Source organism: Bombina bombina, chromosome 1 (assembly GCF_027579735.1).
Source record: "Bombina bombina isolate aBomBom1 chromosome 1, aBomBom1.pri, whole genome shotgun sequence".
NCBI lineage: Eukaryota > Metazoa > Chordata > Amphibia > Anura > Bombinatoridae > Bombina > Bombina bombina.
Window position 1 is genome coordinate 362,355,245 of NC_069499.1, and position 19,291 is coordinate 362,374,535.

A 19,291-nucleotide genomic window follows, 5' to 3' on the forward strand; every position below is an offset into this window, starting at 1 on the left:
GAGGGCTCAAAAGGCTTCAAAGTCGTTTTTGAGGGAGGTAAAAAGCCACAGTAGAGCTGTGGCAGTTGTGACTGTTTGAAAAAAACAAAAAAAAAAACAAAAAAAAGTTTTTGTCTTTTATTATTCCATTTTGGGTATTAAGGGGTTAATCATCCATTTGCAAGTGGGTGCAATGCTCTGCTAACTTGTTACATACACTGTAAAAATTTCGTTAGTGTAACTGCCTTTTTTCACTGTTATTTCAAATTTTGACAACATTTGTGTTTCTTAAAGGTGCAGTAACGTTTTTTTATATTGCTTGTAAACTTGTTTAAAGTGTTTTCCAAGCTTGCTAGTCTCATTGCTAGTCTGTTTAAACATGTCTGACACAGAGGAAACTACTTGTTCATTATGTTTGAAAGCCATGGTGGAGCCCCATAGGAGAATGTGTACTAAATGTATTGATTTCACCTTAAACAGTAAAGATCAGTCTTTAACTATAAAAGAAATGTCACCAGAAGATTCTGACAAGGGGGAAGTTATGCCGACTAACTCTCCCCACGTGTCAGACCCTTCGACTCCCGCTCAGGGGATGCACGCTAATATGGCGCCAATTACATCAGGGACGCCCATACAGATTACCTTGCAGGACATGGCTGCAATCATGAATAATACCCTGTCAGAGGTATTATCCAGGTTGCCTGAATTAAGAGGCAAGCGCGATTGCTCTGGGGTTAGGAGAAATACAGAGCGAGCAGATGCTGTAAGGGCCATGTCTGATACTGCGTCACAAAATGCAGATCATGAGGACGGAGAGCTTCAGTCTGTGGGTGACATCTCTGATTCGGGGAAACCTGATTTAGAGATTTCTCATTTTAAATTTAAGCTTGAGAACCTCAGTGTGTTGCTTGGGGAGGTATTAGCTGCTCTGAATGACTGTAACACAGTTGCAGTACCAGAGAAATTGTGTAGGCTGGATAAATACTATGCGGTACCGGTGTGTACTGATGTTTTTCCTATACCTAAAAGGCTTACAGAAATTATTAGCAAGGAGTGGGATAGACCGGGTGTGCCTTTTTCCCCACCTCCTATATTTAGAAAAATGTTTCCAATAGACGCCACTACACGGGACTTATGGCAGACGGTCCCTAAGGTGGAGGGAGCAGTTTCTACTTTAGCAAAGCGTACTACTATCCCGGTTGAGGACAGTTGTGCTTTTTCAGATCCAATGGATAAAAAATTGGAGGGTTACCTTAAGAAAATGTTTATTCAACAAGGTTTTATTTTACAGCCCCTTGCATGCATTGCGCCTGTCACGTCTGCGGCGGCATTCTGGTTTGAGGCCCTGGAAGAGGCCATCCATACAGCTCCATTGACTGAAATTATTGACAAGCTTAGAACACTTAAGCTAGCTAACACATTTGTTTCTGATGCCATTGTTCATTTGACTAAACTAATGGCTAAGAATTCCGGATTCGCCATCCAAACGCGTAGGGCGCTATGGCTTAAATCCTGGTCAGCTGACGTGACTTCAAAGTCTAAATTACTCAACATTCCTTTCAAGGGGCAGACCTTATTCGGGCCTGGTTTGAAGGAAATTATTGCTGACATTACTGGAGGTAAGGGTCACACCCTTCCTCAGGACAGGGCCAAAGCAAAGGCCAAACAGTCTAATTTTCGTGCCTTTCGAAATTTCAAGGCAGGTGCAGCATCAACTTCCTTCGCTTCAAAACAAGAGGGAACTTTTGCTCAATCTAAGCAGGCCTGGAAACCTAACCAGTCCTGGAACAAAGGCAAGCAGGCCAGAAAGCCTGCTGCTGCCTCTAAGACAGCATGAAGGAACGGCCCCCTATCCGGCGACGGATCTAGTAGGGGACAGACTTTCTCTCTTCGCCCAGGCGTGGGCAAGAGATGTTCAGGATCCCTGGGCGTTGGAGATCATATCTCAGGGATATCTTCTGGACTTCAAAGCTTCCCCTCCACAAGGGAGATTTCATCTTTCAAGGCTATCTGCAAATCAGATAAAGAAAGAGGCATTCCTACGCTGTGTGCAAGACCTCCTAGTTATGGGAGTGATCCATCCAGTTCCGCGGACGGAACAAGGACAGGGTTTTTATTCGAATCTGTTTGTTGTTCCCAAAAAAGAGGGAACCTTCAGACCAATTTTGGATCTAAAGATCTTAAACAAATTCCTCAGAGTTCCATCTTTCAAAATGGAAACTATTCGGACCATCCTACCCATGATCCAAGAAGGTCAGTACATGACCACAGTGGACTTAAAGGATGCCTACCTTCACATACCGATTCACAAAGATCATCATCGGTTTCTAAGGTTTGCCTTTCTAGACAGGCATTACCAATTTGTAGCTCTTCCCTTCGGGTTGGCTACAGCCCCGAGAATCTTTACAAAGGTTCTGGGCTCACTTCTGGCGGTTCTAAGACCGCGAGGCATAGCGGTGGCTCCGTATCTAGACGACATCCTGATACAGGCGTCAAGCTTTCAAGTTGCCAAGTCTCATACAGAGATAGTTCTGGCATTTCTGAGGTTGCACGGGTGGAAAGTGAACGTGGAAAAGAGTTCTCTATCCCCACTCACAAGAGTCTCCTTCTTTGGGACTCTTATAGATTCTGTAGAGATGAAAATTTACCTGACTGAGTCCAGGTTATCAAAACTTCTAAATGCTTGCCGTGTTCTTCACTCCTTTCCGCGCCCTTCGGTAGCTCAGTGTATGGAGGTAATCGGCTTAATGGTAGCGACAATGGACATAGTGCCATTTGCGCGCCTTCATCTCAGACCGCTGCAATTATGCATGCTGAGTCAGTGGAATGGGGATTACACAGATTTGTCCCCTCTGCTGAATCTGGATCAAGAGACCAGAGATTCTCTTCTCTGGTGGTTGTCTTGGGCACACCTGTCCAAGGGTATGACCTTTCGCAGGCCAGATTGGACAATTGTAACAACAGATTGCCAGCCTTCTAGGTTGGGGTGCAGTCTGGAATTCCCTGAAGGCACAGGGATCGTGGACTCAGGAGGAGAAACTCCTTCCAATAAATATTCTGGAGTTAAGAGCGATATTCAATGCTCTTCTGGCTTGGCCTCAGTTAGCAACACTGAGGTTCATCAGATTTCAGTCGGACAACATCACGACTGTGGCTTACATCAACCATCAAGGGGGAACTAGGAGTTCCCTAGCGATGTTAGAAGTCTCAAAAATAATTCGCTGGGCAGAGTACCACTCTTGCCACCTGTCAGCAATCCATATCCCAGGTGTGGAGAACTGGGAGGCGGATTTTCTAAGTCGTCAGACTTTCCATCCAGGGGAGTGGGAACTCCATCCGGAGGTGTTTGCTTAGTTGATTCATCGTTCGGGCAAACCAGAGTTGGATCTCATGGCGTCTCGCCAGAACGCCAAGCTTCCTTGTTACGGATCCAGGTCCAGGGACCCAGAAGCGACGCTGATAGATGCTCTAGCAGCGCCTTGGTTGTTCAACCTGGCTTATGTGTTTCCACCGTTTCCTCTGCTCCCTCGACTGATTGCCAAAATCAAACAGGAGAGAGCATCAGTGATTCTGATAGCACCTGCGTGGCCACGCAGGACTTGGTATGCAGACCTAGTGGACATGTCATCCTTTCCACCATGGACTCTGCCTCTAAGACAGGACCTTCTGATACAAGGTCCTTTCAATCATCCAAATCTAATTTCTCTGAGACTGACTGCATGGAGATTGAACGCTTGATTCTATCAAAGCGTGGCTTCTCCGAGTCAGTCATTGATACTTTAATACAGGCACGAAAGCCTGTTACCAGGAAAATCTACCACAAGATATGGAGTAAATATCTTTATTGGTGTGAATCCAAGAATTACTCATGGAGTAAGGTTAGGATTCCTAGAATATTGTCTTTTCTCCAAGAGGGCTTGGACAAAGGATTATCAGCTAGTTCCTTAAAGGGACAGATTTCTGCTCTGTCTATTCTTTTGCACAAGCGTCTGGCAGAGGTTCCAGACGTCCAGGCATTTTGCCAGGCTTTGGTTAGAATTTGCCTCTGTTTAAACCTGTTGCTCCCCCGTGGAGCTTAAACTTGGTTCTTAAAGTTCTTCAAGGAGTTCAGTTTGAACCCCTTCATTCCATTGATATTAAACTTTTATCTTGGAAAGTTCTGTTTTTGATGGCTATTTCCTCGGCTCGGAGAGTCTCTGAGCTATCTGCCTTACAATGTGATTCTCCTTATCTGATTTTTCATGCAGATAAGGTAGTCCTGCGTACCAAACCTGGGTTTTTACCTAAGGTGGTTTCTAACAAGAATATCAATCAAGAGATTGTTGTTCCATCATTGTGTCCTAATCCTTCTTCAAAGAAGGAACGTCTTTTACATAATCTGGACGTAGTCCGTGCCTTGAAGTTTTACTTACAAGCTACTAAAGAATTTCGTCAAACATCTACCCTGTTTGTCATTTACTCTGGACAGAGGAGAGGTCAAAAAGCTTCGGCAACCTCTCTTTCCTTTTGGCTTCGAAGCATAATACGCCTAGCGTATGAGACTGCTGGACAACAGCCCCCTGAAAGGATTACAGCTCATTCCACTAGAGCTGTGGCTTCCACCTGGGCCTTTAAAAATGAGGCCTCTGTTGAACAGATTTGCAAGGCCGCGACTTGGTCTTAGTTTCCACAATTTTTCCAAATTTGATACTTTTGCTTCTTCGGAGGCTGTTTTTGGGAGAAAGGTTCTTCAGGCAGTGGTTCCTTCCGCTTAATCCTGCCTTGTCCCTCCCATCATCCGTGTACTTTAGCTTTGGTATTGGTATCCCATAAGTAATGGATGATCCGTGGACTGGATACACTTAACAAGAGAAAACATAATTTATGCTTACCTGATAAATTTATTTCTCTTGTAGTGTATCCAGTCCACGGCCCGCCAAGTCCTTTTAAGGCAGGTCTAAATTTTAATTAAACTACAGTCACCACTGCACCCTATGGTTTCTCCTTTCTCTTTTTGTTTTCGGTCGAATGACTGGATATGACAGTTAGGGGAGGAGCTATATAGCAGCTCTGCTGTGGGTGATCCTCTTGCAACTTCCTGTTGGGAAGGAGAATATCCCATAAGTAATGGATGATCCGTGGACTGGATACACTACAAGAGAAATAAATTTATCAGGTAAGCATAAATTATGTTTTTTATATATAAATGGGATATGGGAGGAGAGTCCACTGCTTCATTCATTACTTGTGAGAATTAAGAAACTGGCCACCAGGAGGAGGCAAAGACACCCCAGCCAAAGGCTTAAATAACTCCCCCACTCCCCTCATCCCCCAGTCATTCTTTACCTTCAACCGGAGGCTGTTGCTGGAGAAACTATTTTCTGGTGTGACTCCTTATAGGATTGATCGGGGTGGAGAGGTCCCCTTGATTCTACTCAGGAAAGATTTACGGCTTTGAGGGTTGCTAATTCTTTTATATGCGATGCTATTTGGCAGATTATTAGCCTAAATCCTAAGGCTTCAGCCTTTTCTGTTCAGGCCCGTCGGGCTTTGTCTGAAGTCATGGTCTGCGGATATGACTTCTAAGTCTAGACTTCTTTCCCTCCCCTTTAAGGGAATGATTTTGTTTGGTCAATTATCTCCACGGTCACAGGGGGCAAGGATGCCCTTCTACCGCAAGAGAATATGAATGAGTCTAAGGGACACTTTTCGTTTTGATAAAGCCCATGTCATTAGTCCTCCGCTAAGCCTGGGCAAACCATGAGCTCTTGGAAGCTGGCTCTGTCCTGGAATAAAGCCAAGCAGAGCAAAAAGCCAGCCGAGTGTAAGTCGGCATGAGCGCGCAGTCCTCTTCTGGATCGTGTAGGGGCAAATTGTCGCTCATTTCAGTCGCTTGGTTCAGGGACATGCAGGATACATGGGTCCCAGAGGTCATAGCTCAGGGTCACAAGATAGGTTTCAAGTCTCTGCCACTCAAGAACAGTTCCTTTTCTATCCTGTCTTCCTGACCAGAAAAGAGGGAAGCCTTTCTGGGGTGCGTACAGGATATGTTCTCTTAAGAGTTATTGTCCCGGTGCCTATCGCAGTGAGAGGTTTGGGATACTATTCAAACCTTTTTGTGGTTCCAAAGAAAGGAGTGAACTTTCCGTCCGATTTGGACCTTAAGTGCTTAAACAAGTTTTTTAATGTCCCCTCGTTCAAGAGGGAGACAATAGGTCCATTCTTCCCCTTGTTCGAGAAGGGCAGTTCATGACGACCATAGATTTTAAGGATGCTCCCTTCACGTACCAATCCTCAAGGACCACTTCCAGTTCCTAGGGTTTGCGTTCCTGGACCAACACTTCAAGTTTATTGATCTTCTGTTTGGTCTAGCTGTTATAGTGGTGAGCATAACTGCCTTCCAAGTAGTTGACCCGGGTTTAATTCTCAGCCAGCGCGGCATTCTCCAAGAAGTTTTTCGGAGAGTGGACCATTCTGAATCTCTCCTCTCTTCTTCAAGCCCATGGATGGAAGATAAATCTAGAGGAAGTTCTCTTGTATCAAGTACCAGGGTGGATTTCCTGGGTACTATAATAATGAGAATTTTCTAACAGACCAGAGACATTGCAGGCTAGCTTCAACATGTCTTGCCCTCCAGACCTCCTTAAGGCCATCTATGGCTCGGTGTATGGAGGTGATTGGTCTCATGATGTCCAGCATGGACATAATTTCCTTTACCAGGTTTCACCTCAGACTGGTGCAACTGCGCATGCTGAAGCAGTGGAACGGTGATCATTTGGATCTGTCTCCACAGATTTCTCTGGACAACAGATCGAGAGAATCGCTCTCTGGTGTTTTTTGTCTGGATCACTTGTCCCAGTTAGTTACATTGCACTGGGAGAAGTTACTTTGGTATCTTCAGACTCATGGTTGAAAAATAAACCTGTAGAAGATTTCTCTTCTTCGTCGTACAAAAATCTTTCTAACAGAGCAACGTGTGCAGAAGCTTTAGACAGCCTGTTGTGTTCTCCAGTCTACACTTTGCCCTTCTGTAGCACAATGCATGGAAGTAGAAGCCTCAGACGCAATTCCCTTTGCTCATTTTCATCTACGATCCCTTCATTTATGCATGCTCAGACATTGGAACAGGGATCACTCAGATCTATCCCAGGTGATTTCGCTAGATTCGGACACAAGGAGCTCCCTCTCCTGGTGGATGTCCCCAGAATCTAGTCTTTGGGGTGTGAGTTTCCTACTTTCATCCTGGAAGATTATAACCACAGACCTGAGTCTGTTGGGTTGGGGAACAATATGGGGAACTCAGAGCCCAGGGAGTGTGGTCAACTGGGGAGACTTCTCTTCCCATAAATATTCTAGAGTTGAGGGCCATCTTCAATGCTCTGATAGCGTGGCCCCAGTTATGTTCCGTCCATGCTATTTGAATTCAATCAGACAACATCACTATGGTGGCAAATGTCAACCATCAAGGCGGAACTCGCAGTCTTCTGGCAATGCAGGAGGTGTCTCGAATCCTTCGATGGGCAGAACGTTACCAGTGTCTGATCTCGGCTATTCACATCCCAGGGGTAAAGAACTGGGAAGGAGATTTTTTGAGCTGACAGACTCTGCATTCAGGAGAAGGGTCTCTGAATATATATGTTTAAAGAATCATTGTGTCGGTTCGGGTAAAATGTTGCCTTTCTCAGACAATTTCCCTCCCGAAATGACACAAGATTAAACACTAAATTTATAAAAGACCAGTAAGTGCCAGCTTATTGCTTTTTCTGAGTAAGGAGTTAACTTGCAGGCATTCTGGCCCAAGATTTTATACACACACTCAACAGTCAAGTGCAATATCACATTTTTAAATTATACAAAATTGTATCAACTTACAGTAATTGCACTTACCCTTCTGTTCAACATGTTTTATTTATTTTATTTTTTACATGTGAGCAAATTTTTTAGCTTTTCTATTATAAAAATACTGGCCTCCACAATGGGAACTCAAGCAAACAAAAGTCAGTACACCTTTCATTACTGAGATGAAATCTTTAATTTTTTCAATACTTATGTATATCCACCTTTATTTTTGGTGACAGGCTCAATCCTATTTGGCATGGTGGATACTAGTGGTGCACAAATTTCTGAAGAGATGTTCTGCTATTCTTCAGAGACACTTTTTTCAGTTGCTCTTTGCTATTCGCTCTTTAGGTTAGATAACATACTTGGCCAGGTCATAGTTTTCACTTTTTTCTTCTTTAGAAAGTTTTTCGTGATTTTTTTTTCTGTGCCTTTATCGTTATCATGCTGGAATATTCCTTTTCTGGAGACTGGGAGCCATCTTGTCAGCCAGTATGTCATCTCCCCAACACCCTTTTCACTTATGCAGCCCCATTTCATCACACTCCCACCTCCGTGCTTCACTGTTGGGACTATGCATTCACTGTGCAAATCCTGGCCAGGTTCACACTAATTATGCAAGAATGTTATCCATTTGCAAGAACACTAGATGGCAGCACTCATTCCTTCCATGTAGTACTCCAGACACCTACCTAAGTATCCAACAAAGAATTCCATGAAAACAAATGAAATTTGATAATAGAAGTAAATTGGAAACCTATTTATTTTTTTAAACTGTTTGCTCTTTCTGAATCACAAAAGAATATTGCTTTAAGATCTTTGGTGTAACATTTTTGTTGTTGTTGCAACCTGTGGATACATAGTGTACGTTTGTTATTACTCTAATTCGGAGTTGCCCAATTATAGACATTAATAAAAGAATAACATACATCTTAAAATATAGGATTCATCTGGATTCGGCAGGATCTGTTTAGTTTGACCCTTCCCCTGTTCTTAAAGAGACATAAAACTAATATGCTAATTACTAAATTGATGCAGCATAACTGCAAAAAGCTGACATGAAAATATCACCTGAACATTTGTAGGTAAAAAGGAAAGATATATATATATATTTTACCTCACAATTTCTTCAGCTCACCAGAGAGTAAGTGCTCTGTGAACAGTTATACTTCAGCTACTGTTCAGCAGCAAGTTGAAAAGATAAAAAATAGCCCATCAGCACTGCTGAGGTTATGCATTGCTTTGCTGTGATCTCATGAGACTTCACTGAAATCTTTTGAGATTTCTTAGTTCCTTAATCTGAATAGGAAAATAACATGACTGTGCCTGCACATGCCAGATGTACACTCCCTTTCGAAGTCCTGGGACTAGTATCCTTATTGTCTGTGGGACACTGAACCCACATTTTTTTCTTTCGTGATTCAGATAGAACAGCAATTTTAAGCAACTTTCTAATTTACTCCTATTATTAATTTTTCTTCGTTCTCTTGCTATCTTTATTTGAAAAAGGCATCTAAGCTAAGGAGCAAGCCAATGTTTGGTTCAGAACCACGGACAACACTTGTTTCTTTCATGTAATTAGCAAGAGTCCATGAGCTAGTGACGTATGGGATATACATTCCTACCAGGAGGGGCAAAGTTTCCCAAACCTCAAAATGCCTATAAATACACCCCTCACCACACCCACAAATCAGTTTTACAAACTTTGCCTCCTATGGAGGTGGTGAAGTAAGTTTGTGCTAGATTCTACGTTGATATGCGCTCCGCAGCAAGTTGGAGCCCGGTTTTCCTCTCAGCGTGCAGTGAATGTCAGAGGGATGTGAGGAGAGTATTGCCTATTTGAATTCAATGATCTCCTTCTACGGGGTCTATTTCATAGGTTCTCTGTTATCGGTCGTAGAGATTCATCTCTTACCTCCCTTTTCAGATCGACTATATACTCTTATATATACCATTACCTCTACTGATTCTCGTTTCAGTACTGGTTTGGCTTTCTACTACATGTAGATGAGTGTCCTGGGGTAAGTAAGTCTTATTTTCTGTGACACTCTAAGCTATGGTTGGGCACTTTTATATAAAGTTCTAAATATATGTGTTCAAACATTTATTTGCCTTGACTCAGGATGTTCAACGTTCCTTATTGCAGACAGTCAGTTTCATATTTGGGATAATGCATATGAATTAATCAATTTTTTTCTTACCTTAAAAATTTGACTTTTTTCCCTGTGGGCTGTTAGGCTCGCGGGGGCTGAAAATGCTTCATTTTATTGCGTCATTCTTGGCGCTGACTTTTTTGGCGCAAAAAAATGTTCTGTTTCCGGCGTCATACGTGTCGCCGGAAGTTGCGTCATTTTTTGACGTTTTTTTGCGCCAAAAGTGTCGGCGTTCCGGATGTGGCGTCATTTTTGGCGCCAAAAGCATTTAGGCGCCAAATAATGTGGGCGTCTTTTTTGGCGCTAAAAAATATGGGCGTCACTTTTGTCTCCACATTATTTAAGTCTCATTATTTATTGCTTCTGGTTGCTAGAAGCTTGTTCACTGGCATTTTTTCCCATTCCTGAAACTGTCATTTAAGGAATTTGATCAATTTTGCTTTATATGTTCTTTTTTCTATTACATATTGCAAGATGTCCCAGATTGACCCTGAGTCAGAAGATACTTCTGGAAAGTCGCTGCCTGGTGCTGGATCTACCAAAGTTAAGTGTATCTGCTGTAAACTTGTGGTATCTGTTCCTCCAGCTGTTGTTTGTAATGAATGTCATGACAAACTTGTTAATGCAGATAATATTTCCTTTAGTAATGTTACATTACCTGTTGCTGTTCCATCAACATCTAATACTCAGAGTGTTCCTGTTAACATAAGAGATTTTGTTTCTAAATCCATTAAGAAGGCTATGTCTGTTATTCCTCCTTCTAGTAAACGTAAAAGGTCTTTTAAAACTTCTCATTTTTCAGATGAATTTTTAAATGAACATCATCATTCTGATTCTGATAGTGGTTCCTCTGGTTCAGAGGATTCTGTCTCAGAGATTGATGCTGATAAATCTTCATATTTATTCAAAATGGAATTTATTCGTTCTTTACTTAAAGAAGTCTTAATTGCATTAGAAATAGAGGATTCTGGTCCTCTTGATACTAAATCTAAACGTTTAAATAAGGTTTCTTTCATGTAATTAACAAGAGTCCATGAGCTAGTGACGTATGGGATATACATTCCTACCAGGAGGGGCAAAGTTTCCCAAACCTTAAAATGCCTATAAATACACCCCTCACCACACCCACAAATCAGTTTTACAAACTTTGCCTCCAAGGGAGGTGGTGAAGTAAGTTTGTGCTAGATTCTACGTTGATATGCGCTCCGCAGCAAGTTGGAGCCCGGTTTTCCTCTCAGCGTGCAGTGAATGTCAGAGGGATGTGAAGAGAGTATTGCCTATTGAATGCAGTGATCTCCTTCTACGGGGTCTATTTCATAAGGTTCTCTGTTATCGGTCGTAGAGATTCATCTCTTACCTCCCTTTTCAGATCGACGATATACTCTTATATTTACCATTACCTCTACTGATTCTCGTTTCAGTACTGGTTTGGCTTTCTACAAACATGTAGATGAGTGTCCTGGGGTAAGTAAGTCTTTTTTTCTGTGACACTCTAAGCTATGGTTGGGCACTTTATTTATAAAGTTCTAAATATATGTATTCAAACATTTATTTGCCTTGACTCAGAATGTTCAACTTTCCTTATTTTCAGACAGTCAGTTTCATATTTGGGATTATGCATTGAATTATCATATTTTTCTTACCTCAAAAATTTGACTTTTTTCCCTGTGGGCTGTTAGGCTCGCGGGGGCTGAAAATGCTTCATTTTATTGCGTCATTCTTGGCGCGGACTTTTTTGGCGCAAAAATTCTTTTCCGTTTCCGGCGTCATACGTGTCGCCGGAAGTTACGTCATTTTTTGACGTTATTTTGCGCCAAAAATGTCGGCGTTCCGGATGTGGCGTCATTTTTGGCGCCAAAAGCATTTAGGCGCCAAATAATGTGGGCGTCTTATTTGGCGCTAAAAAATATGGGCGTCGCTTTTGTCTCCACATTATTTCAGTCTCATTTTTCATTTGCTTCTGGTTGCTAGAAGCTTGATATTTGGCATTCTTTCCCATTCCTGAAACTGTCTTATAAGGAATTTGATCTATTTTGCTTTATATGTTGTTTTTTCTCTTACATATTGCAAGATGTCTCACGTTGCATCTGAGCCAGAAGATACTACAGGAAAATCACTGCCTGCTGGATCTACCAAAGCTAAGTGTATCTGCTGTAAATTTTTGGTAGCTATTCCTCCAGCTGTTGTTTGTAATAATTGTCATGACAAACTTGTTAAAGCAGATAATATTTCCTTTAGTAATGTACCATTGCCTGTTGCAGTTCCCTCAACATCTAAGGTGCAGAATGTTCCTGATAACATAAGAGATTTTGTTTCTGAATCCATAAAGAAGGCTTTGTCTGTTATTTCTCCTTCTAGTAAACGTAAAAAGTCTTTTAAATCTTCTCTCTCTACAGATGAATTTTTAAATGAACACCATCATTCTGATTCTTTGGACTCTTCTGGTTCAGAGGATTCTATCTCAGAGATTGATGCTGATAAATCTTCATATTTATTTAAGATGGAATTTATTCGCTCTTTACTTAAAGAAGTACTAATTGCTTTAGAAATAGAGGATTCTAGTCCTCTTGATACTAATTCTATACGTTTGGATAAGGTTTTTAAAGCTCCTGCGGTTATTCCAGAAGTTTTTCCTGTTCCTAATGCTATTTCTGCAGTGATTTCCAAAGAATAGGATAAATTGGGTAATTCATTTACTCCTTCTAAACGTTTTAAGCAATTATATCCTGTTCCGCCTGACAGGTTAGAATTTTGGGACAAAATCCCTAAAGTTGATGGGGCTATTTCTACCCTTGCTAAACGTACTACCATTCCTACGTCAGATGGTACCTCGTTTAAGGATCCTTTAGATAGAAAAATTGAATCCTTTCTAAGAAAAGCTTATCTGTGTTCAGGTAATCTTCTTAGACCTGCTATATCATTGGCTGATGTTGCTGCAGCTTCAACTTTTTGGTTGGAAACCCTAGCGCAACAAGTAGCAAATCGTGATTCTCATGATATTATTATTCTTCTTCAGCATGCTAATAATTTTATCTGTGATGCCATTTTTGATATTATTAGAGTTGATGTTAGGTTTATGTCTCTAGCTATCTTAGCCAGAAGAGCTTTATGGCTTAAAACTTGGAATGCTGATATGGCTTCTAAATCAACTCTACTTTCCATTTCTTTCCAGGGAAACAAATTATTTGGTTCTCAGTTGGATTCTATTATTTCAACTGTTACTGGTGGGAAAGGAACTTTTTTACCACAGGATAAAAAATCTAAAGGTAAAAACAGGGCTAACAATCGTTTTCGTTCCTTTCGTTTCAACAAAGAACAAAAGCCTGATCCTTCGTCCTCAGGAGCAGTTTCAGTTTGGAAACCATCTCCAGTCTGGAATAAATCCAAGCCTGCTAGAAAGGCAAAGCCTGCTTCTAAGTTCACATGAAGGTACGGCCCTCATTCCAGTTCAGCTGGTAGGGGGCAGGTTACGTTTTTTCAAAGAAATTTGGATCAATTCTGTTCACAATCTTTGGATTCAGAGCATTGTTTCAGAAGGGTACAGAATTGGTTTCAAGATGAGACCTCCTGCAAAGAGATTTTTTCTTTCCCGTGTCCCAGTAAATCCAGTGAAAGCTCAAGCATTTCTGAATTGTGTTTCAGATCTAGAGTTGGCTGGAGTAATTATGCCAGTTCCAGTTCCGGAACAGGGGATGGGGTTTTATTCAAATCTCTTCATTGTACCAAAGAAGGAGAATTCCTTCAGACCAGTTCTGGATCTAAAATTATTGAATCATTATGTAAGGATACCAACGTTCAAGATGGTAACTGTAAGGACTATATTGCCTTTTGTTCAGCAAGGGAATTATATGTCCACAATAGATTTACAGGATGCATATCTGCATATTCCGATTCATCCAGATCATTTTCAGTTCCTGAGATTCTCTTTTCTAGACAAGCATTACCAATTTGTGGCTCTACCGTTTGGCCTTGCTACAGCTCCAAGAATTTTCACAAAGATTCTCGGTGCCCTTCTGTCTGTAATCAGAGAACAGGGTATTGTGGTATTTCCTTATTTGGACGATATCTTGGTACTTGCTCAGTCTTTACATTTAGCAGAGTCTCATACGAATCGACTTGTGTTGTTTCTTCAAGATCATGGTTGGAGGATCAATTTACCAAAAAGTTCTTTGATTCCTCAAACAAGGGTAACCTTTCTGGGTTTCCAGATAGATTCAGTGTCCATGACTCTGTCTTTAACAGACAAGAGACGTCTAAAATTGATTACAGCTTGTCGAAACCTTCAGTCACAATCATTCCCTTCGGTAGCCTTATGCATGGAAATTCTAGGTCTTATGACTGCTGCATCGGACGCGATCCCCTTTGCTCGTTTTCACATGCGACCTCTTCAGCTCTGTATGCTGAACCAATGGTGCAGGGATTACACGAAGATATCTCAATTAATATCTTTAAAACCGATTGTTCGACACTCTCTAACGTGGTGGACAGATCACCATCGTTTAATTCAGGGGGCTTCTTTTGTTCTTCCGACCTGGACTGTAATTTCAACAGATGCAAGTCTCACAGGTTGGGGAGCTGTGTGGGGATCTCTGACGGCACAGGGAGTTTGGGAATCTCAGGAGGTGAGATTACCGATCAATATTTTGGAACTCCGTGCAATTTTCAGAGCTCTTCAGTTTTGGCCTCTTCTGAAGAGAGAATCGTTCATTTGTTTTCAGACAGACAATGTCACAACTGTGGCATACATCAATCATCAAGGAGGGACTCACAGTCCTCTGGCTATGAAAGAAGTATCTCGAATTTTGGTTTGGGCGGAATCCAGCTCCTGTCTAATCTCTGCGGTTCATATCCCAGGTGTAGACAATTGGGAAGCGGATTATCTCAGTTGCCAAACGTTGCATCCGGGCGAATGGTCTCTTCACCCAGAGGTATTTCTTCAGATTGTTCAAATGTGGGGGCTTCCAGAGATAGATCTGATGGCCTCTCATCTAAACAAGAAACTTCCCAGGTATCTGTCCAGATCCCGGGATCCTCAGGCGGAGGCAGTGGATGCATTATTACTTCCTTGGAAGTATCATCCTGCCTATATCTTTCCGCCTCTAGTTCTTCTTCCAAGAGTAATCTCCAAGATTCTGAGGGAATGCTCGTTTGTTCTGCTAATAGCTCCGGCATGGCCTCACAGGTTTTGGTATGCGGATCTTGTCCGGATGGCATCTTGCCAACCATGGACTCTTCCGTTAAGACCAGACCTTCTGTCGCAAGGTCCTTTTTTCCATCCGGATCTGAAATCCTTAAATTTAAAGGTATGGAGATTGAACGCTTGATTCTTAGTCAAAGAGGTTTCTCTGACTCTGTGATTGATACTATGTTACAGGCTCGTAAATCTGTATCTAGAGAGATATATTATAGAGTCTGGAAGACTTATATTTCTTGGTGTCTTACTCATCATTTTTCTTGGTATTCTTTTAGAATTCCGAGAATATTACAATTTCTTCAGGATGGTTTAGATAAGGGTTTGTCCGCAAGTTCCTTGAAAGGACAAATCTCTGTTCTTTCTGTTCTTTTTCACAGAAAGATTGCTATTCTTCCTGATATTCATTGTTTTGTACAAGCTTTGGTTCGTATAAAACCTGTCATTAAGTCAATTTCTCCTCCATGGAGTTTGAATTTGGTTCTGGGAGCTCTTCAAGCTCCTCCGTTTGAACCTATGCATTCATTGGACATTAAATTGCTTTCTTGGAAAGTTTTGTTCCTTTTGGCCATCTCTTCTGCCAGAAGAGTTTCTGAATTATCTGCTCTTTCTTGTGAGTCTCCTTTTCTGATTTTTCATCAGGATAAGGCGGTGTTGCGAACTTCTTTTGAATTTTTACCTAAGGTTGTGAATTCCAACAACATTAGTAGAGAAATCGTGGTTCCTTCATTATGTCCTAATCCTAAGAATTCTAAGGAGAAATCGTTACATTCTTTGGATGTTGTTAGAGCTTTGAAATATTATGTTGAAGCTACTAAATCTTTCCGAAAGACTTCTAGTCTATTTGTCATCTTTTCTGGTTCTAGAAAAGGCCAGAAAGCTTCTGCCATTTCTTTGGCATCCTGGTTGAAATCTTTAATTCATCTTGCCTATGTTAAATCGGGTAAGACTCCGCCTCAGAGGATTACAGCTCATTCTACTAGGTCAGTTTCTACTTCCTGGGCGTTTAGGAATGAAGCTTCAGTTGATCAGATTTGCAAAGCAGCAACTTGGTCCTCTTTGCATACTTTTACTAAATTCTACCATTTTGATGTATTCTCTTCTTCTGAAGCAGTTTTTGGTAGAAAGGTACTTCAGGCAGTGGTTTCGGTTTGAATCTTCTGCTTATGTTTTTCATTTAACTTTATTTTGGGTGTGGATTATTTTCAGCAGGAATTGGCTGTCTTTATTTTATCCCTCCCTCTCTAGTGACTCTTGTGTGGAAAGATCCACATCTTGGGTATTCATTATCCCATACGTCACTAGCTCATGGACTCTTGTTAATTACATGAAAGAAAACATAATTTATGTAAGAACTTACCTGATAAATTCATTTCTTTCATATTAACAAGAGTCCATGAGGCCCACCCTTTTTTGTGGTGGTTATGATTTTTTTGTATAAAGCACAATTATTCCAATTCCTTATTTTATATGCTTCGCACTTTTTTCTTATCACCCCACTTCTTGGCTATTCGTTAAACTGATTTGTGGGTGTGGTGAGGGGTGTATTTATAGGCATTTTAAGGTTTGGGAAACTTTGCCCCTCCTGGTAGGAATGTATATCCCATACGTCACTAGCTCATGGACTCTTGTTAATATGAAAGAAATGCATTTATCAGGTAAGTTCTTACATAAATTATGTTTTTTAAATCTCCTGTTGTTATTCCAGAAGTTTTTCCTGTCCCTGATGCTATTTCTGAAGTAATCTCCAGGGAATGGAATAATTTGGGTAATTCATTTACTCCTTCTAAACATTTTAAACGTTTTAAGCAATCCTGTGCCATTTGACAGATTAGAGTTTTGGGACAAAATCCCTAAGGTTGATGGGGCTATCTCCACTCTTGCTAAACGTACTACTATTCCTACGGCAGATAGTACTTCTTTTAAGGATCCTTAGGATAGGAAAATTTAATCCTTTCTAAGAAAAGCTTACTTATGTTCAGGTAATCTTCTTAGACCTGCTATATCTTTAGCGGATGTTGCTGCAGCTTCAAGTTTTTGGTTAGAAGCTTTAGCGCAACAAGTAACAGATCATAATTCTCATAGCATTGTTAATCTTCTTCAACATGCTAATAACTTTATTTGTGATGCCATCTTTGATATCATTAGAGTTGATGTCAGGTATATGTCTCTAGCTATTTTAGCTAGAAGAGCTTTATGGCTTAAAACTTGGAATGCTGATATGTCTTCTAAGTCAACTTTGCTTTCCCTTTCTTTCCAGGGTAATCAATTATTTGGTTCTCAGTTGGATTCTATTATCTCAACTGTTACTGGAGGGAAAGGAACTTTTTTACCACAGGATAAAAAATCTAAAGGTAAATTTAGGTCTAATAATCGTTTTCGTTCCTTTCGTCACAACAAGGAACAAAAGCCTGATCCTTCACCCACAGGAGCGGTATCAGTTTGGAAACCATCTCCAGTCTGGAATAAATCCAAGCCTTTTAGAAAACCAAAGCCAGCTCCCAATTCCACATGAAGGTACGGCCCTCATTCCAGCCCAGCTGGTAGGGGGCAGATTACGATTTTTTAAAGAAATTTGGATCAATTTAATTCACAATCTTTGGATTCAGAACATTGTTTCAGAACGGTACAGAATTGGCTTCAAGATAAGGCCTCCTGCAAAGAGATTTTTTCTTTCCCGAGTCCCAGTAAATCCAGCGAAGGCTCAAGCATTTCTGAAATGTGTTTCAGATCTAGAGTTGGCTGGAATAATTATGCCAGTTCCAGTTCTGGAACAGGGGCTGGGGTTTTATTCAAATCTCTTCATTGTACCAAAGAAGGAGAATTCCTTCAGACCAGTTCTGGATCTAAAAATATTGAATCATTATGTAAGGATACCAACATTCAAAATGGTAACTATAAGGACTATCCTGCCTTTTGTTCATCAAGGGCATTATATGTCCACAATAGATTTACAGGATGCATATCTGCATATTCCGATTCATCCAGATCACTATCAGTTTCTGAGATTCTCTTTCCTAGTCAAGCATTACCAGTTTGTGGCTCTGCCGTTTGGCCTAGCAACAGCTCCAAGAATTTTTACAAAGGTTCTCGGTGCCCTTCTGTCTGTAATCAGAGAACAGGGTATTGTGGTATTTCCTTATTTGGACGATATCTTGGTACTTGCTCAGTCTTCACATTTAGCAGAATCTCATACGAATAGACTTGTGTTGTTTCTTCGAGATCATGGTTGGAGGATCAATTTACCGAAAAGTTCATTGATTCCTCAGACAAGGGTAACCTTTTTAGGTTTCCAGATAGATTCAGTGTCCATGACTCTGTCTCTGACAGACAAGAGACGTCTAAAATTGATCTCAGCTTGTCGAAACCTTCAGTCTCAATCAATCCCTTCGGTAGCCTTATGCATGGAAATTCTAGGTCTTATGACTGCTGCATCGGACGCGATCCCCTTTGCTCGTTTTCACATGCGACCTCTTCAGCTCTGTATGCTGAACCAGTGGTGCAGGGATTACACAAAGATATCTCAATTAATATCTTTAAAACCGATTGTACGACACTCTCTGACGTGGTGGACAGATCACCATTGTTTAATTCAGGGGGCTTCTTTTGTTCTTCCGACCTGGACTGTAATTTCAACAGATGCAAGTCTGACAGGTTGGGGAGCTGTTTGGGGGTCTCTGACAGCAGAAGGGGTTTGGGAATCTCAGGAGGTGAGATTACCAATCAATATTTTGGAACTCCGTGCAATTTTCAGAGCTCTTCAGTCATGGCCTCTTCTAAAGAGAGAATCGTTCATTTGTTTTCAGACAGACAATGTCACAACTGTGGCATCTATCAATCATCAAGGAGGGACTCACAGTCCTCTGGCTATGAAAGAAGTATCTTGAATACTGGTATGGGCGGAATCCAGCTCCTGTCTAATTTCTGCGGTTCATATCCCAGGTATAGACAATTGGGAAGCGGATTATCTCAGTCGCCAAACGTTACATCCGGGCGAATGGTCTCTTCACCCAGAGGTATTTCTTCAGATTGTTCAAATGTGGGGACTTCCAGAAATAGATCTGATGGCTTCTCATCTAAACAAGAAACTTCCCAGGTATCTGTCCAGATCCAGGGATCCTCAGGCGGAAGCAGTGGATGCATTGTCACT

General features: G+C 41.3%; 1 protein-coding gene across 8 annotated transcripts in view; it reads left to right on the forward strand.

Annotated features, from left to right (window-relative positions):
* The window catches only part of R3HDM1 (R3H domain containing 1), a 546,502-nt gene that overhangs the window by 295,156 nt on the left and 232,055 nt on the right, over window positions 1-19,291 (forward strand). The gene's annotated exons all lie outside the window — the stretch shown is intronic.